This window comes from Bubalus kerabau, chromosome 4, assembly GCF_029407905.1.
Source record: "Bubalus kerabau isolate K-KA32 ecotype Philippines breed swamp buffalo chromosome 4, PCC_UOA_SB_1v2, whole genome shotgun sequence".
NCBI classification, from domain to species: Eukaryota; Metazoa; Chordata; class Mammalia; order Artiodactyla; family Bovidae; genus Bubalus; species Bubalus kerabau.
The window spans coordinates 175,528,077-175,549,753 of record NC_073627.1 but is presented as its reverse complement, the minus strand read 5'-3'; the positions used below and the strand labels follow the sequence as shown (position 1 = coordinate 175,549,753).

Below are 21,677 nucleotides of genomic sequence, written 5' to 3'. Positions count from 1 at the left end.
CAAGAATGGCGGGCTCACAGTAGGTGCTTAATAAGTATCTGCTGAATGAATGAGAAAATGAACACGAGTGTGCACTTATTAAGCAGCTAGCACATGCCAGGCAATCTTACACAATCCGTTCAACCCTCATGTCAGTCTTGTAAAGCAGGTACGGTTCTCATCTCCGTTTTCCCTCAGAGGAGAACTGGGGCTCAGACAAGCTCACATCACTGGGATTCACGCCTCGGCCGCAGCCCTGGCCGCTGCTTCTGTGCTCCCGCAGTCTTACGAGAGACAGGAAGGGGTCCCCCGTCAGCCAGCACAGACCAGGCCCAGGCACGCGGTCTCCGTCTCAGGCCTCGCCACGTGTTCCTACTGACAGCCGGGCAGTGGCTGCAGGCGGATTGCAGCAGCTGGGCATGGTTGTTTGACTTCTCTGCTGATAGCTCTGTGATGGGACTTCTGTAAAAACAAAAATCCGCCCGCGTGTATCCAGTCACAGCCTCTTGGAACATGAACAGTACTTGAAGCAAATACAGATTCAGAGCTGCTAAGGAACCAAAGAGCAAAATAAGAGGTGTGTGTGGTTTGTTACTGTATTTTTGTTTGTCTGTATTATCACAGTGCCTATTTCACCCTGGGGGCTTATAGAAAATATTACATTTGTTTATATATACTTAGAAAAAAAGTAGGGGATATACACACCAAGATGCCAACAGTAGTTATTTTGAAGGGCAGTGATTGCAGATAATTCATATCTTTTTTTTTCCATCTTTGCTCATATACAGTTTCCACTATTCCACTGGAGGACCAGACATTACTTAGGTAATTTATGTGGGGATGTGAAGAGACTCAGCCAAAGCTCCTCCAAATTGCAGTCCTTTCGCTTCTGAACCAACCTGTGGTTTCTTCAAGGACAATTTCCAAGTGACAGTGTCACTGTCTGAATTGAAAGCAAGAAAGAAAAATCAGAAAGCACATCAGAAAAATGGTGGCCGTCCACGCCTAGACATTTAGGAAAGGACCAAACAGGGAAGGAGAATATGACCTATGAATGTCTACCATGTGCTACTCACCAGGCAGAGTGTTGGCATCGCACTCTCATATTTAACCCACCTAAGAACGCTGCAGAGTTAGACATTCTTCCCGTTTCACAGAACAAGAGACAGAGACTGGAAGAAGTTAAGTTCCTCCAAATCACATATCCAGAAAGCAGTAGCCATTTAAGCTCAAAACGCTGGGCTTTTCACCACTCCATCACTGAATCGAACAGCGCTTAGCCACACGCAGTGGTCCATCTATTTGCCCTCTTCACCTACATTCCTCTGTCTGTTTATGTAATGCTTGCCCTTTACCTATACTGAGCACTTGTGCGCGTGTGGACGCATACTCCAGTGACTTCCTAGGTGCTTTCAGGAAAACAAATGGGTAAAGTGGGTGGAAAATTACTTCGGCATGTGACTGTGAATGTCATGGATATAGAACGCCATAGATACATTCTTATCACTCAGAGCTGCTGGCTTAAATTTGGGAACATCTGTGTCATCACCACCCTTGAAAGCCAAACCGGAAGGAATCTTGGTGACCTAGTTTATCAGCCTCCTTCTTGATTTCTCAATTTTTCTTCCTCCCCCTCCCTCTCCTCCTCTCTGTCTCTTCCTCTTTCTTTCCCATCTTCTCTCTCTCTGGCTCTCCCTTCCTTTTCTCTGTCCCCTTTCCCTTCTCCTCCCCCTTCCTTTAGTATCAGCAGAACCCTTTATTCAAGCACAGTTTAGAAGGGCCAATGTACAAAACAAACTAAAAGCAGGTGCCTTGGGGATCTAGACTGAAGTCTGCTCAGCGACCCTCTGCTTTTCTAAAGAACCCTGGGACTTAAAACCCATGGATCTAGACCTTCATGCTTGTCACCAAGGAGGAAATTTAAAACCAGGAATATGAAGACCCTTCTCCAAGTGTCTCAGACACTCCTAACCAGAGTGACTTGGGTTTCGAGCATTCACTCACCTAAGGTCTCTCTTTACATTTATTGCAATTATTTGTTCAGATTTTCTCTTTCTCTGCAGGAAGGTAGAGTGCTCAGAGGGCAGGGGTGGTGCCCAGCTGTTCTCTGTCGCACCCTCAGTACTTGGCTCTGAGCCGTGCACCTTTTGGGTGTTAAATGCAGTATTGCTGAACGGATGATCAGCCGGATGAATGCAGTAGATCCTTTTTGCTCAGCCTGATGCTGCCGCGCTGGGAGTTTATGACTTGTCCCCATGATGGATCAATGTACTCCCAGAACTAGTAGCCCCTAACTGGAGCCACTAGTTATCCTAAATACTGCCCTCCATCCACCCCAAGGCCTCTCCTCATTCCACAGCCCACAGCTCTTATCATTCAGCTACCAGCTCCAGGGTGGGGATTTAGTCTTTTTAATTTAGCTGACCCCATGTATTGTTCAGGGAACGTGAAATTCACAGAAACATCCATATCCATTGCTTCCCCTCTTCCCTCTGCAGAGCTGAGGACTTCCTTCCTCCCCACCACACCAACCTCACTAGAGTCTTCAGAGCACTGTTTAATAGCGGCTTTCCCTGAGGTCAGCTTCAGTCAGGGGTCTTGATGAACCCTGATGGCCTGGGTGTGGGTGGAGGGCAGGGCGGAAGAGGGTGCGAAGTGTTCTGAGTGGTGAGGGATGAACCCACCCCCTTCCCACTCAAACCCGTTCTCTGCAGTTCGGGCTTGTCCTGGTCTCACCTTCCTGCTCGGCTGTATTTCAGGCTGGGGTGGCGTGGGGGAGGGTACAGGAACCAGAATCTGTTTTGGGGCTGTTGACTTGCTTTTGGCTCAGGGTTCCCAGCTGCGCACGAGCTGGCTGGCCTGTGCCTCTGGCCTGGCCTCTCTTCTTGGCCGGGATGCAGAGAGGCCCAGGCCGGGGCGCTCAGAGAAGTCGCAGGGCCTCAGCCTCTTGCTGTGGTGGCCTCCAGGTGGTTGTGGGCCATTTCGTGGAGCTTCGAAAGTGGAAGAGCGCTTGGCTCATCCCAGAGCCTCTGCCGACCTGCTTCTCTCCCTTCCACACAACTGGTTGAGGAACATAGATGCTCTGGAATATCCGGGAATCACATTATACGAAAGGATTTTCCGGGAAACCAAAACTCTGTTTCCCTGAAAACCGAAGTCCATTCGATCCCCTTAAGAATGTTCTGGCTGGCAGGTTCAGGATTTGAAGAGCTCACATCATCTGGGTTTTCCTTCTCAAAGGACCCTGGAAAATCAGCCAGCACAGTTTCTCCTATCCCTTGTCTGAACATCACTTCCCAGTTTTGTCATACCCGGGATATTATTAACTTAATGCGTTCTTCTTAAAATGGACCCGTTGTTATTGTTTTTATTTTTGGCTGAATCAATGATTTTTAAATGGAAATTTTTATCACTACCAGTAAGTGGAAAAACCAGGATTACTTGCCATAAATGGAAGATAACTCTAAAAATCGATACAATGAAAACAAAACAATTTTTATAGAATTCTGGACAGCTGTTGTTGCTTCTGGAAGGCTCTGGATTACAGCCTTGTTCTGCACCCCCCCCTTTTTTTATTTTGTTTTGTTTTTTAAAGGAAGGTTGTCAGGTGTTACAGAATTGTCAAAAGCATTTTGGCACCAAAGCAAGCCATTCTCACCAAAGCAAGCCATTCTCACCAAAGCAAGCCATTCTCCATGACTGAATTGGAAGGGCTGAAAGAAGATTAGAAAGTTCTTTTGTTATTACTAAATGATTTAATTCTGATGTGTCCCACACTTTGGTAAACACCTTGTAACCCAATAGAATGTTTTTTTAACCAGAGAGGGGACTGGCTCGCTGTCACACAATAAATCTGTGCCAATGGTGGGACTAAACTAGACCAAGTACTCTGCGTTCCAGAGTGTGTTCTCCCTTGCTTCCCAAATAAATGCCAAATTGCCTCTTTGAAGGGAACAATTCACTCTTCAGGAGTGGGATCCCTTGGGAAAAGACTTTGTCAAGAAAAAGGTTATATTATTACTATTTTTTTTCCATCACAGCACTCTGTGTCTATGGAATTATTAAGAAAGATACTGATTTTTTTTTTCACATTCTTTCTGCTTTACTGAGTAAATTAAGTGACTACTATAGTGATAAGGTAATTAGTGCTAAATTATATAAACTGGAAAATAAATCATCCACAAGTGTGCTGAACTTTGACTGTTAATTAGTAGTTTAATCATTCAATACTCGTTGAGTAACTTGCATCCTCAGATATATTTACTTATAGCTGGTAGAAGACTCTCTGAAGGCTGCTGTCCTGTTCTTCCACTGTAATTTTCTGAACTTCAAGTTTTGTTCAAGGTCGAGTCAGCAGACTGGTAGACCCCACGTTTGACTTGCCCAGATGTTGTAAGAGAGGTGAGAAAAGCTGTGACTTTTGTTGAATATGCACAAGGCACCAGGGCTACCTAGGTAAGAGCTGTTATCACAGCCTCATGATAGAGCAGAGACTCAGCTGAAGCGTTTTGTCTGAGTCATGCCCACCTGGGCAGATAGAAATTTGGCTTGGGCTCGAGTCTTTCTGGTTCCAAACCCGGCACCCTTTCTGCTGCATGTCAGAGCTGTGTGTTTGTCAGCATTCTGAGAGCAGGCAGTTTTTCCCAAACACACTTTCCGTTCCATCTCAGGACCAAACTCTGTGCCCTTACACTGAGTTGCTGCCCAGGCGACATCTGCCAGCCATAAGGGTGATACAACAGATGCGGAGAGTTGAGATCCAGAAGAGCAAAGTGAAGAAAAATAAGCAGTGAAGCCTGGCTTGGTGCTGTTTGGATTTCAGCCCCTCATCTAGGGTTCCTTGGAGGTGAATGCTATAAACATCTCAAGTTGCATCATTTTATTTATTTTTAATTTGGGAACAAAAACGAAGTGAAGTGAGACTGGTTAGTGATCATACTTGTTTTAGAGTCAAAGGTAGACACTCTGGCCTCATATAAGACACATCTGAAGATTCACATAATCTTCATGAAACCAGCAGACCATTAAAAAAAAAAAAAAAGTGAAAAGGAAGGTACTTAAAAAAAAAAAAAAAGCAAAGAGGGGATCTGTTTGAAATAGATGGGGAAACAGTGGAAACAGTGTCAGACTTTATTTTTTTGTGATTTTCCAAAATCACTGCAGATGGTGACTGCAGCCATGAAATTAAAAGACGCTTACTCCTTGGAAGAAAAGTTATGACCAACCTAGATAGCATATTCAAAAGCAGAGACATTACTTTGCCGACAAAGGTCTGTCTAGTCAAGGCTATGGTTTTTCCAGTGGTCATTTATGAATGTGAGAGTTGGACTGTGAAGAAAGCTGAGCACCAAAGAATTGATGCTTTTGAACTGTGGTGTTGGAGAAGACTCTTGAGAGTCCCTTGGACTGCAAGGAGATCCAACCAGTCCATTCTGAAGGAGATCAGCCCTGGGATTTCTTTGGAAGGAATGCTGCTAAAGCTGAAACTCCAGTACTTTGGCCACCTCATGTGAAGAGTTGACTCATTGGAAAAGACTCTGATGCTGGGAGGGATTGGGGGCAGGAGGAGAAGGGGACGACAGAGGATGAGATGGCTGGATGACATCACTGACTCGATGGACGTGAGTCTGAGTGAACTCTGGGAGTTGGTGATGGACAGAGAGGCCTGGCGTGCTGTGATTCATGGGGTCGCAAAGAGTCGGACACGACGGAGCGACTGAACTGAACTGAACTGAGACACCTCTTGAGACTTTCAGCCAGGGGAAGCCTTCTGTCTCACCCGGCCCTCTCCTCTGTACTGGGTTTGTTCTTTGCAGCTTACCACCCCCTCCTCACCAGAATCTGCCCCATTCTCTTCATGACACAAATACACTCATAGATCTCCAAAGGAAGCTGTAAAATCCCACCAAAAGTTCTTGACTATCCTACAGAGGTCATTTCTGCGTTCTGCCCATGGCGGCTCGGACCAGAGTACATGCATGCTAAGTCACTTCAGTTGTGTCTGGCTCTTTGTGACCCTATGGACTGTAGCCTGTCAGACTCCTCTGTCCATGGGATTCTCCAGGCAAGAACACTGGAGTCCAAACCTGGCTCCAGGTGATGCCAAGTTTCAGGGTACCAGCCTTTGGGTCTTCATCTGTCCTTTAACCCCTGGGTTGGGCTTTTCACACGAGCATATGAGATCGAGTCCTTTGGCTGGTGGGATGCTGGTATGAAAAGGTTCATATACCAGTTCTGCTGTGGCCCACTGCATGGTCTCCTCTCTGGTTCTCAGGATAAGGAGTCTGGACAAAATCAACAGTTTCTCAAACTATGTTATCAGAAACTTAGGTTTATCTTGAGACATCCCAGGAGCCACCATGGGAGGGAAATTAAAGACAGGAGTTTGTACCCATTCACTTCGTGCTACCAGCAGAGCTCCTTACCTTTACCTGTTGGGTTTTCCCCTGAGATTTGATTAGGCATAAGTGATTCCCTGTTTAAATAAGAGTTTGAAGCACCCATTTTATAAACTCGCTATCAGTTAAACAAACACCTACCCCCATGCATGCATGCATACACACACAACACCTCAAAGAAAATAAATGAAAACAAGTGAAACACATTATTTACCTAGCAATATGCCTGTTTTATCATTACTTTTAAAATATTTATTTATTTGGGTCTTAGTTGCAGCATGTGAGATGCATGCAATCCCTGACCAGGTATTGAACCCAGGGCCCCTACAGTGAGGGGTGCAAAGTCTTAGCCACTGGGCCATCAGGGAAGTCCCAATATGCCTATTTTGGATGATAGATTAATTCAGGCATGGGGAGGAAGTTGAATTAGAACGTGCTTTTGTAATTTACCCACACCTTCACACGTCCCATGAGGGAAGAATCTTACTCTTTGGCCTTACGAGAGTCCAGTGGGCCAACTTTGGCCTCTGGAAACTACTGGAACAAGGGCCAAAATTCTTCATGGACACTTCTGTTTCTCTGAAATTTATTACAATCAAGGGCATATGTACATGTGTGTGCATGTGTGTATATGTATGTATATGTCTCTATACATGAACACCCGCACATATCCATGTGTGCACATACATGTATGCACACACATTCACACATACGGCAGGCTGTTTCAAAATGTGCTAGCCGTATCTTTATGGCTAGAACTGCGAACTTGGTTAGACATCATCTTGCTTTTCTTTGCTCTTAGTTCTCCACAGCTCTATTCCCTAAGAATCTGAGATGGCAAGGTCCTGCTTCCTTACTCCCCAGCTCGATTTCTTATCCCTCCTAACCTACTTTTCAGCCTCATTGAACTGCAGTGGTCCAGGGGGAAGTGGGGATGATGGTTGGAATGATGGTAGTGGGGAGGGTGGGAGGGATGCTGAGACATAGAATCCATAGTGCAGTGGAGTTGGTCGTAGCAGTGGTAGTGGTGGGGGTGTGTGTGTGTGTGTTTTGCTGGAGGAGAAGACTGAATGGACAGAGTGGACATAGACTCTTAAGAGTTGAGTCAGGACTAGTGACTATATAGATGCTGCCGCCAGTTTCCCAGTGGAAAGGAATACAGGAAAAGAAGCAATTCTGGAGAAAGAGAATTAAGTCCCAAAAAAGTCAGGAAGGGAGGCTACAGGGAGCTGACATTCCTGGGCAGGGGCTGACCTCACAGAGGTGGAGAGGCTCAGTTGCCTCCTCAGATATGCCTTCCCCAGTCTAGGGCCCAGATGAAACCAGACAGGAGGAAGCGGTGGGTAATGGCAGCAGGAAGGGGTGTTCACACTGACCTAGTCAGTGGGTCAAAGATGAATTCTGATGTGGGAGCAGGCCAGGCTGGGAGGAGAGAGAGAGAGGATTTAGATCAAGGGAAGGCTAAACTATTTTGCAATGTGTGGTCCATTTATAAGAGAATCACCAGGGAGAACATGTTAATAATGCAAATTACTGTGTTGACCCCAAAGCTACTGAATCAGAATTTCTGGGAATCTTTATTTTTTACACGCTCCCCAAGTGATCCCATGTCTCCTAATGTTTGCGAGTCACCATGATGGAGACTCTCCATGGGATGATGAAACCAAATGAATGTTCTCCCAAAGGGTTCTGCAGGCCCGTGAAATGCCCCTCCTCCTCTCTCCGCACCACATCCTGGCTTCTTGTGAAAGGCGGCGCAGGCTGAGTGTGTTCCGCTTCCTTTAGACCCGAGGTTAGGTCCCTGTGCGCCCAGAGGCTGACATCTCCTGACTCCGGGGGCCAAGCCTGCTTCTCTTCCTGGCAGACAGCAGAACTGCTGGAACAGGAGCAAGCAAGGCATCTTAGGGGTCAGGAGGGCCTGAGTTCCAATCTAGCCTTGGCCTTGTCCCAAGCTTCCCTACATCGGGCAGGGGTGTTTCTCCGTTTTTAGGGACGGGAATTCCTGCCTATCTCACAGGACTATTATGAGTGGGGAGTAAGGTCTTGAATGTACAGTGTGTTCAGATCCGCCAGCCTGTTTCCATATCCGTTAAAGAACCTAATGTCATCTTTATAGCTGCAGCCTTTCAGGCTTCGCTCTTGCTTTCTGCCCCCCTCCCCTAATCTCCTCCTCACCCAGACTTCTGATGGTGATGCCCACATCCAGCCAAGGAGGTAAGAATAGATAGCCTTGTCTTATAGGCAAGCCCCAAAGCACAAGTATAGCAATGTAGGTACCTAGATTGAAACCTAGATTTGTCAGAATTCACAGCTTATGCTCAGAGATGTTACACTGGTATAAATCAGATCTTTCAGTTCTGCGGTCTGATAGAAAATCCAGAGTATTAAGTGTTATGGATGAGAAACAAGATTTATAGGACATGAAAGGAATGATTTTGACCATGGGTATCTGGGAGAGCTTCCCTGGTGGTTCGGATGGTAAAGAATCTGCTTGCAATGCAGGAGACCTGGGTTTGATCCCTGGTTTGGGGAAGATCCCTGGAGAAGGGAATGGCAACCCACTCCAGTATTCTTGCCTAGAAAATTCCATGGACAGAGGAGCCTGGTGGGCTACAGTCCATGGGTGTTGCAAAGAGTCACACATGACTGAGCAGCTAACACTTTTCACTGTTCATCTTGGAGGGCTGCTTGGTCAGAGTGGAATTAAAACAGATGTACTTCATAGAGCTTCCTTATGATCCAGAAGTCCCATTCCTGGGTGAAAATTCAGAAAAGAGGAAAGCTCTAATTAAAAAAGAGCCATGCATCCCAGTGTCCGTAGCAGAACTATTGACGATAGCCAGGACACAGAGACAACCCAAGTGCCCAGCAACGGACGACTGGTTTAAGACGTGTGTACACATACACATTCACGCACAGTGGAATATTACTCAGACGTAAAAGAGAATGAAAAATACTGTCATTCGCAGCAACAGAGATGGACCTAGAAAATACCATACTCAATGAAGTGAGTCAGACAGAGAAAGACAAACATTACAGGGTATCACTTATATGTGGAATCTGAAATATAATACAAATGAATCTACATACGAAGCAGAAACTGACTCACAGACAGAGAGCAAACCTATGGTTGCCAAAGGGCAAAGGGATGAATTAGGAGCTTGGGATTAACAGATACATACTGCTGCTGCTGCTAAGCCACTTCAGTCGTGTCCGACTCTGTGCGACCCCATAGACGGCAGCCCACCAGACTCCCCTGTCCCTGGGATTCTCCAGGCAAGAAGATTGGAGTGGGTTACCATACATAAAATAGGTAAGCAATAACGATTTACTGCATGAGACGGGGAACAACATTCAGTATCTTGTAACAACCTATAATGGAAATAATCTGAAAAAATCCGTATGTAACTGAATCACTTTGCTCTACACTGAAAACTAACCTAGTATTGTAAACCGAATATGCTTCAGTTTAAAGAGAAAGAAAGACTATCCTCATAGACATAATTTTTAAAAGTGACATTTCATTAAAAAGTAATAAGTAGGATTTTGAAGGATCCTACTTATGGAATCAGTTGGCTGGAAAGTGAACATATCATAAGCAAAGGAGTGGGGGAAGTTAGTGGTTTTACAGATAGTGTAAAAAAGCACTGTGGGGACTGGCGAGTAAAGAGGCGTTACAGAACCAGATGTTGAGTGCCACGCTAGGGAGGGTGTCCGTGAGGAAGGGCAACTGCAGTGGAGGTGAGCATCAGCTGCGGTGCTGGAGGCCTCTGTCAGCTGCTCACTGTTCAGCAGAGCAGAAGCCCAGGGTCTCCTGCCCCGTCCATTCCCTGCCTGTAGCTCGAGTCCTTTCCCAAAGGTTCCAGGGCCCTCTCTGCTGGGATCACCTTGCAAAAGAGCATCCATTCCAGCCTCTGCCTGGGTTGAGCAAGAGGCTGGGAGTGAGGAGGCAGCAGCTGTGAGTCAGACCGCCCCCATGCAGGCTCCAGCCCGGGGCCCCAGCGGGGACAGAGCTCTTGCTCTCGGCTGGGTTGCGTTTTGCTGAATACGCGCTGTACAGCCAAGCGTGGCTCAGGACGGCCCTGCATCGCTGGGAGCCAGCCAAGTGGCTCATGCCCCTGTTCTTCTTTCTTCATCCCCGCTTCTCTTCCCTTGCTCCCGTTCTTGCCTTTCACTTCCTTCTCTTCTTCTTCTTCCTTTTTAAATTTTCCCTCCTCCACTTACTTTTTCCCTTTTTCTCCGGCTCCCGCCTCTCCTCTTCTTCGAAACCTTTTATTTTCCGTATTTTGTTACTTGCAATGTGAGTCAGGAGACCCAGGCTTAGACTAGGCTTACCGGTCACTCAGTGGGAGGCTGTGGACTCATCCCTTTCCTCTGGGCCTCACTTTGCTCATCTGTCCAGTGAGGCAGTTTGATTAGATGGGGTTTTAAAGACAAAGAGCCTTTAAGGGTCCTCCTTCTAGAACCCTCTGCTTCTGCATCTTCACCTCTTTCATAGATTCCTTAAATGACAGGGCTCTAAGAATTCATTTAGGGCCATGGGTCTGCACCTGGCCGCCTCCTGGAATCACCTATTGAGCTCTCAACACTTACTGTTGCCCAGACCCCAGAGCAGACGGATTTAATGTAAATTTACGGGGTGGGGCTCATCTTTTAAAAAAAGCTCCCCATTAGGGACAGTTAACTGATTGAGAAGAAACTGCCCTTTGGAGAAACTGAGGCCAGCGTGGGGTAAAGGACACGATGTCCAGGGTCACACGGTGAATCAGCTCGGAGAGAATCAGGGCCAAGCGTCTTGCCATCTCCCCCTCCCCGGTCCGGACTTTGAGTCACCTCAAGCAAATGCCACCGCCTGCAGTGGGGCCAGGCAGGAGACTCGCCTCTGACTCCGCCAGAGCCTGGCTTCCAGGCAAGGCCCAGACACAGCCCCATTAAGCCAGGCGTGCCTTACGGGAATCGCGGCTGGCTCCGGCTTCGAAAACAAACACGGCGCGTTGGTTTTCTTTGGCTTGGGTCCCCCAGTGGGGGAACTGGGAGGGGAGCACCCGGGGACACAGCTTTGCTGCTCTTCTCCCGGGCAAAGCAAGGCTGCCAGATGGGGAGGACTGCAGACAGGTGGGCAGGGCCACCTGTGGGGGTGAGTGGGGGAGTGCGTGCCTCCCCCAGCTGCCAACTGGCTGCCTGAGAACGCCCCTGCCCCCCGCCCCCCACACAGATCGATGCCTCCGCTTGGGTGGCAGTTACAGGTAAACCCCACACCTTGACCTGCCTCGAAGCAGACCCTCTGAAGGGTAATGCATGCTCCAGTTCTTCCCTGCAGATAGCATTGATAGTGGATGGAGACCTCGGTTGGGCTCCTCACTGTAGCTGCTGTTTATTGAGAATTTCCTGCGTGCCAGGCATTTTGAGACGTTCCTTCTACTTTCAATATAATTCTCATGGGGACTCTGCACAGCATGCTGGGGTAGGACTGATTGGTTTGCTCACCTCACAGATGAAGAAGCAGAATTCAGAGAGAGGAAGTCACCGTTCCAGGCCATGCAGCCTTGAAGATAGTTGCACAGCGCAGTCTCAGGCCTGCCTGACTCCTAAGTCCGTGGCCCAGAGCTGCTCCATGACACCGCGGACGTGTGATTCAGCAGAACTGAGTTTGAGTCCTCACTGCTCTATCACAGGTCCTGTGCCTTTAAGCAAATGAATTGAGGCCAACTCTGGGCCTCAGTTGCCTCCTTTGTAAATGGATGCTTGCTCTACCTATTTCACATGACCGACATGAGGATCACATGAAAGGTGGATGAGAACGAGGTTAGCAAACAACAGATCTACTAAGAGAGGATCGCTGTTATCACCAAACACAGCTGTGTCTGCATGCGGGGAACCACCGTCACACATCCACCTGTCCATACTTGTGACCTTGGCCATTCCTGGCAGCTCTGTGGTTCCCAAGGACTCAGGTGGAGGAGTGCAAAGGGAGAGAGGCAATAATAAGAACCTGTTTATAAAACACTTCACATCTCAGATGAAAGCCTCTAGATAAATATCATGGCACCACATAAATAAAACATAAATGAAATAATTTTATTCCCACCGCCTCCCTCCAGCATGCCTGCAGATGCACTTCATCGAAGCTCAGGGCAGCTGGGTGAGGTCCAAAAGAGCAAGGGCTTTGTACGCAGGGTGACTGGAGTGCAACTCTGGCTCCTTCCGTGCACTGGCTTCGTGGTCTGGGGGCTGGTCCTTAGCATCCCTGAGCCCAGTTTTCTCATGAGACAGTTGGGAATAAAGCACATCCATCACCCCAGTGGCTATCATGCAAGCTTTTGTGGGTATCTCTGGTATCAGTTCAGTTCAGTCGCTCAGCCATGTCCGACTCTTTGCAACCCTATGGACTGTAGCACGCCAGGCTTCCCTGTCCATCATCAACTCCCGGAGTTTACCCAGACTCATGTCCATCGAGTCGGTGATGCCTCCAGCCGTCTCATCCTCTGTCATCCCTTTCTCCTCCTGCCTTTAATCTTTTCCAGCACCAGGGTCTTTTCCAATGAGTTAGTTCTTTGCATCAGGTGGCCAAAGTATTGGAGCTTCAGCATCAGTACTCATCAAACTATATACTCTGTACCTCTTGACATGCCTGTCTTCCCCATTCTACAGTAAAGCTCCATAAGGCAATAGCTGTGCTTTGCTTGGATATCATGGTATATGTTCAATAGATGTCAACTCCCTTCTCTCCTTCTTTTTTTTTCTTTTTAATTGGAGGGTAATTGGTTTACAATGTCATGTCTGTTTCTGCCTTACCACAATGTGAAATCAGCCGTAAGTATACATTTACCTCCCCCACCCCCACTGCCTTGACCTCCCTCATACCCTCTCCTATCCTACCCTCTAGGTCATCACAGAGCGCCAGGCTGGGCCCCGTGTGTTATATAGTAGCTTCCCGCTAGCTATCTGTTTCACACCTGGTAGTGTATATATGTCAACGCCGCTCTCTCAGTTTGTGCCCTCTCCATTCCCACTGTGTCCACAAGTCCAGTCTCTACGTCTGCATCTCCATTCCTGCCCTGCAGATAGGTTCATCTGTACCATTTTTCTAGACTCTATATGTATGTGTTAATGTACGATACTTGTTTTTCTCTTTCTGATTGACTTCTCTCTGTATAGCAGGCTCTAGGTTCATCCACATCAGTTCAACTGATCCAAAATAGTTCCTTTTTATGACTGAGTGATATTCCATTGCATATATGTACCTTCGTAAAATTACTTCTTCTTTACTTTCCCAGGCCAAAGTTCAGTTCCAGGTCTGCCTCTAACTTAATCTGTTACTCACCTAGAAGAGGGGCTTGAGATTCCTGACTTATTGAGACACTCAGGCTCTGCTACTTACCAGTTGTCTGACCTTGGGCAAGTCAGCTCACATCTCTGAGGCTCAGTTTCTCCATCTCTGAAATGGGCACAGTGCCTCTCCTACACATCCAAATCCTTAGGAGGAAGTTCAAATATGAAACTACTGGCAAACATTCGGAAAGGAGCAGGGAGTGTTATTTTGTAACGGAAACTCAGTGTCTATCAAACTGATGCCTTTGATTTGACAGCAGCATCTCTGCTAGGGCCTGGGCGCCTTACGCATGGGATCCTTTCACAGCATCATCTAAAATTCAGTATCTTCAGCCCTTCACTTTGGGGTTGGAAGACTCAGACATCACTGCTATATCTGCTGTTCTCAAGTCATTCTCATCCGTGTCTCCTCAATGACTTTTCCTGTGTTCTACAGCCAGGGCTGAACCTCAGGTGGAAGCCAAGACACCAGGAATTGAGTCTGGTCCTGAAGTCTTATATCCTACTCTGCAGCTCATTTTCTCTTTAATGGGAAATGAAGAGACTCCAGATGACAGTAACCATCACCCCTCACATTAGTGATATATTTCTCTCTTCACAAGGACCTAAAACAATAGGAACGCAGAGAGGCAAGTGGCTCTCCTAAGGCCGCTCAGCAGTAAGGTCTCTCTGGTGTTAGAATCGTGTCGTATTTATCTCTTCATCCCCACTACCTATCACAGTGCCTGGCCTGCACTCTATTCAGAAAATGCTTGTTGAATGCATTCTGACACTGACAATATGTGAATCTCCGTAACGTTTTTTTCGCTGCTAAAAATTGGTGATTTTGAAATTAGAATTTAAGAAAGATTTCAGCTTTTTTAAAAAAAAATATATATAAATCCTTCAGCCATGATTTTCAAATGTGTTTCTCCAAGCTTAAGGGATCCATGGCTAGACCTCAGGGGACAGCAGGCTGTGTGCTGGAATAGCTGATGGGAGGGGAGGTACTCGTTGCATCCCTTGACTTCTCTCTCATCTGTCTTCATATAGAATGTACATGTAAAGTTCTGGAAAGGTGGACTGTACTGCTTTGAAACGTTTGAAACATGATTTAAAGTAATGAGAAGTCATTAGCCTATCCCATATGAGACTGTCAGTATAGAGTGGTGGGGTGTATGTGGATACTGGAACCCACAGTTTATTCTCTAACTGTGGGAGAAATACTTTCTGTATAAATCTTTAGGGCGCTTCTGCCGAAACACGCCTGAAAGTCACAGAACCTCCCTGGCATCTGGCCAGAGCTAGGGGCTGAAACCCCAGGCCCCTTCAAACCCTCTGGTTCCTTGAGGATATCCTATGGCCCCAGGCAGGCGGCCCCCCCCGTGCCAGGTCTGGCATCCCTGACTGCAAGTTGGCACATGTGGGAGCTTGGCACAGCTCTGGGCCAGAAGTTGCTGGGGCAATCCAAGAACATCTCTGGGAAGCTGGAAGGAGCGGTCCCCGAGGGGGTAGGGGAGCAGGGCCTGTCCATGCGGGCTCAGGCATCCAGGGAGCAGGTAGTTAGGCCAGAAGCAAGAGCAGGCCACTGGCATTCCCACCAAGGGTCTTCTGGCTCAGATTCCAAAACAGGCTTCGGAGAATGTTTCTGCAGCTGGGAAGAAAGATGGGGGAATCCCTCCGAGGCCTTTTTATGCTTCATGACTTTTTATGTCCTTGAGACCACAGCCACAAAAATGTCTCTCGGCTTCATCTTCTTTGCCACGTTTCCCGCTGATTTTGCTCCTGGAAAATTGCTCTCATGTTTGCTCCTGTGGTCTAGAGGCCTGGCCCCCCAGTGCCTAATCCAAAGTGTGACCTTTGGTGTCCAAAGTAGAAGGTCTGTGAGCCCTGACTGTGCTCCGCTGTAAGCTTCTGATACTCCTGCAAACTAAGCAAGCAAACAGCCCCGGCACAACAATGTCAGTCTGTCAGAAATGTGATAGAAATGTCAAAAACACATTGAATCTTTGTAAATAAAGGAGTTCAAGCCATCCTTCCTTTTTATCTGGGATGTGTAAACATAATGAATCACCCATAAGAGGAAGAAAAACAGCAACAAGCAACATTTGACCATTTCAGGGAAAGACCTGCCACTCTCATGTCGAAGATACCTGTGTCCTCAGTTAATGGTAATTTTGATGATGAACGTTTGGAGGGGGGCAGGGGGTGCTGTCATAAGGTGAGTAACTTGACTAGACACAGAGGGCTTCTGGGCTGCTTCCTGTCTCCTATCAGGGGACATTCCATTTTTCATGGCAAATATCTCACTTCTCCCCAGACACTGCATATTCCTTAGTATGACTGCTTCAGTGCAAGCTCCACGGTTGATTCATCATTGAATACTAGGATGTCAGCCATAAAGTGTCCTTGGAGAGTTTTGAGTGCAACCCCCTTGGTTTTGTAAACGAGGGCCCTTTTTGGAAGCTCCTGCCCAAGTACTTCCTCTGGGAATACAATACTACTAACCCATCCCCTGTTTTCTCTCTTACAACCAGACTCTGTCACGTTATAATGGGGAGGAAAGACAGTGGAGGGCTCAGTCATCCAGCCCATGTCACACTGACTTTGTAATGGTCAGTGACAAAGCTTGAACTCCAAGTTCTCATTAATGTCATCCAGGGGACCCATAGCTCGGCAGAAGGTACCAACGGGACCTTCAGAAGCATCATCCTGACGTCACAGGTAGTTCTGGGGCCAGCGGGTTTGTCAGCAGGCCCCAGCAAGGGGCTGAGAAGCTTCTATCAGCTCCAAATTCACACAAGAGGAAAACAAAATTCCATCATAATGTTGACCATCTGTGGATGAGGATAATTTTTCAAAAGAGGCCACTGGAGAGGGAAGATGCGGAAAATAAAAACTATTGTCTTAAGGGAACATGATTTGAAGCGGATCGCTGATGCAACCGAGCAACAGTGACTATGGCATAGCAATATATGTTACTCGACCTTCCCGGGCCTTTGGTTTTTAAGTGATTGTAAGCTGCTTTTTATAAAACTGAGGGTTTTTTTTTTAACGTTTAATTTTTATTTATCTATTCTTGGCTGTGCTGGGTCTTGCTGTGCAGGCTGTTCTCCATTGGGGTGCGCAGGCTTCTCACTGTGGAGGCTTCTCCTGTTGCAGAGAATAGGTTCTAGGGTGCACGGGCTCAGTAGCTGTGGCTTCTGGGCTCTAGGGCTCAGTAGTTGCGGTGCACGGGCTTAGTTGCCCCGAGGCATGTGGGATCCTCGCAGACCAGGAATCAAACCCTTGTCTCTTGCATTGGCACGCGGATTCTTTATCACCAGAAAGAGCCCTTAAATGCCTTTTAATTGTTTGAACTTTATTTTATTGTCGTAAGAATATTTAACAGGATCTCTACCCTCTTGGCAAGTTTACAGGTTTTCAGTATGTAACATAGTATTGTTAATGGAGGGACAGCATGGCCCAGCAGATCTCTGGAGCTTTTTCATCTTGCAAAATTGGAACTTTAACCCCATTGAGCAGCAACTCCTCATATCCCTTCCCCACCCCCCGCCAGCCCTGAAACCCACCACTCTACCCTCTGGTTCTGGGACTTTGAACGCTTTAGACATCGCATATGACTGACAGCGTATTAAAAAGCAGAGACATTACTCTTCTGACAAAGGTCCGTCTAGTCAAAGCTATGGTTTTTCCAGTGGTCATGTATGCATGTGAGAGTTGGCCCATAAAGAAAGTTGAGCGCAGAATTGATGCTTTTGAACTGTGGTATTGGGAAAGACTCTTGAGAGTCCCTTGGACTGCAAGGAGATGCAACCAGTCAATCCTAAAAGAAATCAGACCTGAATATTCATTGGAAGGACTGATGCTGAAACTTAAGCTCCAATACTTTGGCCACCTGATGTGAAGAACTGACTTATTGGAAAAGACCCTGATGCTGGGAAAGATTGAGGGCAGGAGGAGAAGGGGACGACAGAGGATGAGATGGTTGGATGGCATCACCGACTCAATGCACATGAGTTTGGGTAAACTCCGGGAGTTGGTGATGGACAGGGAGACCTGGCGTGCTGCAGTCCACGGGGTCGCATAGAGTCAGACACGACTGAGCAACTGAACTGAACTGATGATTGGAGAGCTGCATGGTTTGTCCTGCTGTGAGGGGCTTATTTCCCTTAGCATAGTGTCCTCAGGGTTCATCCGCATTGTCCATGCTGCAGACTTGCTTTCTTTTTTTAAGACTGAATACCATCCCATTGTATGTATATTCCACATTTTCTTTGTCCATTTATCTGGTGATAAACATTTCAACATCTTGACTATTGTGAATCCAGACCGCAATGAAATGTCACCTCACACCTGTCTGGATGCCTATTGTCAAAAGAACAAAAGGCACTACGTGTTGGCCAGGACGTGGGGAAATCCGAGTCCTGTACTCTGTTGGTGGGAATGTAAAGTGGTGCAACCTCGAAGGAAAACAGTATGGAGGCTCCACAAAAATTAAATACAGAACTACCATGGATTCCACCGGTCCCATTTCTAGGTGTATGAAGGAATTTCAATCAGGATCCTGAAGGAAATGGTAACAGCTTTGTTCTTTCAACTTTTTATTATTTTTTTTTTCTTTCTGACAGTCTGTTTCAAAATTATGTCATAATCAGCAAGAGAGGATCAGTTTCCCTTTATGAAACCCATGAGTATGAAGAATGCCTTTATTTTCTTCACATTTTTTCTATTCATCAAGGAAAGAAAAAACAAAAAAACAAAACTTGCCAGATGGTCCTTAGGATCCATAGTTAGTAGAGCTAGTATTCAATTTAAAATAGTTTTAACAAGCTATATGGCTGTCCACACCTACAGTATGACTTTTTGTGTGGACTGGATGGTTCAAAAGGTCAACATCAAGGTTATTCCAAAAATAATGCTCTTAAAACAACACTTTGATGAATGGAACTGATGTTGGTCTTTGATAGCTCCAAAATGGTGTCTCTGTTTCCCAGAATCTATAATTAGGCTTTATTCATAGTTCTCTCAGTTATTTTTAAATTTCACAATGAACTTATGTTTTTTTTCAATGACACCCTTGCAATGATCTGTGACAGAAAGTAATATACAGGTTAACTTGAATTGGTCTGATTTTAAAACAACTTATTCAGTTGAAGCAACAGAATTTATTAGCCACCCCACTTATTAGATATTAGAGGATCTTATAAACCACCAAAAGTTTACATCACCTTTTTATTTTATTAACAATCATAATAATGTTCATTGGATCCTGTAATAATTTGTTGATTATAATGTGAGTTAATAAAACTTTCTTAAAGGAACATTATCAATATGTATCAGAAGACAAATATGTAAAAAAAATCATAAAAGATTTACATGAAGGGATGTTCATGATAATGTTAACTATAAAGGAAATAGAAGAAAATAATTTAATTATTATCATAAGGCTTCCCTGGTAACTCAGCCGATTAAGCATCTGCCATCATGCAGCAGACTCTGGTTTGATTCCTGGATTGGGAATCCCCTGGAGAAGGGCTAGGCTACCCACTCCAGTATTCCTGGTCTTCCCTGGTGGCTCAGATGGTAAAGAATCCGCCTGCAATGCGGGAGACCTGGGTTCGATCCCTGGGTTGGGAAGATCCCCTGGAGGAGGGCATGGCAACCCACTCCAGCATTCTTGCCTGGAGAATCTCCATGGACAGAGGAGCCTGGCGGGCTACAGCCCATGGGGTCTCAAAGAGTTGGGCACAACTTAGTGACTGAGTGCACACAAAGACACACACACACGGTTTAATAATATAGATGTTCCAGATTTTATTGAGCATTTCTTCAGTTTTGGACATTTAGACATTTCCAGTTTCTCACTTATTTTGAAGAGTGCTAAAATAAACATAGGCCTTTGCATTTTAGACAAAAAGAAAAAAAAAAGATCTTATATAAAGTCTGGTAATTGAAAGGAATTTCAAACCTACTAAAAAAAATCGGCTTCTCTGAGTGTACAAGCCATTCTCTTCTCCCATTGTGTTTCTGTTCTTATTGAAAGCCCCGTCTCTGCGAGCTCCGTCTGGAGTTCTTGCTTCAGATGTCCTGGTTGGCGCCCTGCACACAGAACGTCGGGAAGCCACCTACAGGCTGGACAATCACACGCCAAGAACTCTTCCAGGCGCCAAACCTGCCGCCCAAGCAGTTGGCTGCCGTGGTGAACACATTTCACCACAGGCCCAGAGTTTCCCCTCTTAATATGTTATTCCATTCACCATCGGATCTCTGGGGAGCTCGACTTCAGAGAGGATTAAGAATTGAAACTGCAGATAATCAAGGGAAAAGTACAAGAAATCATTTTTGCTTCTTTCTTCCAGCATCTTCCTTTCAGAAGATAAATTTAGGTGGATGTGATTATTTTCCTCCCTTCCTTCTTCAAGCCTGTGGTCTGGTGCAAGACGTAATGAGTGGAGAATTTTCCCACCAGGGATGAATAACAATTTAAATTAGAACTAGAAAATCTCAGAGCCAAGAGGATCCTTAGAAATAAGTCTACTATAGAGATAGAAAAACATGGGAATGGAGAAAGTAAGAGTTATATCCAGTATTTCACAGCTAGTCATTGCCTGGAAAAACCAGCCTCAAGTAGCTGAGACTCAAATACTGTATTTCATCACCTTGAGATGCCGTTGATTTTAAGAGCCACTTTATTTTAGGTGCCATTAAGAAAGAAAAGAAAATGCTGCCAGCTGAAGTATAACCCAATGCTTTCTTATGAATTGAATTTTTAGACTTACTGAAAGAGCTCATTTATTCTGACTATATTTTTATAATACATCACTCTCATGATATAAAAGTAAAATGTTCAGATATTCATAAAGCTTTTTCACATTAAGGTTCTGCCTTTTCTGAATCACTTTTTGACGTAAGGCCATTGAATTCCAGAGTGTTCCTTATATTGTCGTGCTCTTTACCTACCATAGGATTGGTTATGCTGTGTTTCTTTCCCTCTCCCAGTGTATTTTTTTAACATATAGTTTACATGATATAGTTTACATACCATGTAATTCACCCATTCAAAGTGAACAATTGAATAGTCTTTAGTGCATTCACAGTGTTGTGTAACTATCACCACGGTCAGTTTTAGGACATTTTCAACACCCCCCTTCTGCCCAAATAAAACCATTACCCATTAGCAGCCACTCCCTATATTCTTCTCATTTCCGGAGTCTTCCAGTCACCAAGTCTTTCTGCTTCCGTGGATATGCCTCTTCTGAAGCTTTCATAGAAATGAAATCTTGCAGTGTACGGTATTCTGTGGTTTGTTTGTTTCACTGAGCATAATGGTTTTAAGGTGCATCCATGCTGTAACACGCGTCAGTACATCACTCATTTTCACTGCCTTATTTACTCAAGGAAGGCGCCATTATTCCCTCTGGGATTTTCCGTAAGTTTTATTGCTGGTGCTCTCTCGACCTTACCAGCAGTTGTCAGTGAAGCCCGTTGAACTACAGTCAGGCTTCACGTTCCTTCCACAACTGGTTCTTAAGTAGCCTGTGGCCTGAGACGTTGAGGGTTGCCCCCATCCCGCTGTGCCCCTGGGGATGACAGCCAAGTTCACACCGGTGCTTGCACGGACAGCTGCTGCCAGGCTGGCGGAAGTTGTTTGACGTCATCACCGCTTGTCGGGCATGGCTCAATTTCAGACGCATTGAAAGATGAAAAAAAAAAAAAAGGAATTTATTTTAGAGTTAATAAAGCAAGGACTATATCTTCAGTACATTTCCTTAGATCAGTATGAGGAGAACTCATGCTGAGCCCCAGCAAACAGACTTGGGACACAGCCCAGAAACTTGCAAGGATATTAGAAGTCACGCACCAGACACCACCCAGGGCAAGAGTCCCCTCCGGATCAGAGGGTCTCTGACCTGGGGTATGAGAACCATTTGGACAGAGTTTGAAAATGCGGACAGGTCCTAGCCGTGAAGATCCTTTGGCATTAGG

General features: G+C 46.0%; 1 protein-coding gene and 1 long non-coding RNA gene across 4 annotated transcripts in view; both read left to right on the top strand.

The window, feature by feature from the left end:
• ASTN2 (astrotactin 2) overlaps positions 1–21,677 on the top strand; it is a 1,029,079-nt gene that overhangs the window by 916,539 nt on the left and 90,863 nt on the right. The window lies entirely within an intron of this gene.
• Positions 373–5,001, top strand: LOC129650712 (uncharacterized). The gene is made up of 2 exons (XR_008713960.1): positions 373–556; positions 768–5,001. It is a non-coding gene; the product is annotated as an uncharacterized LOC129650712 (long non-coding RNA).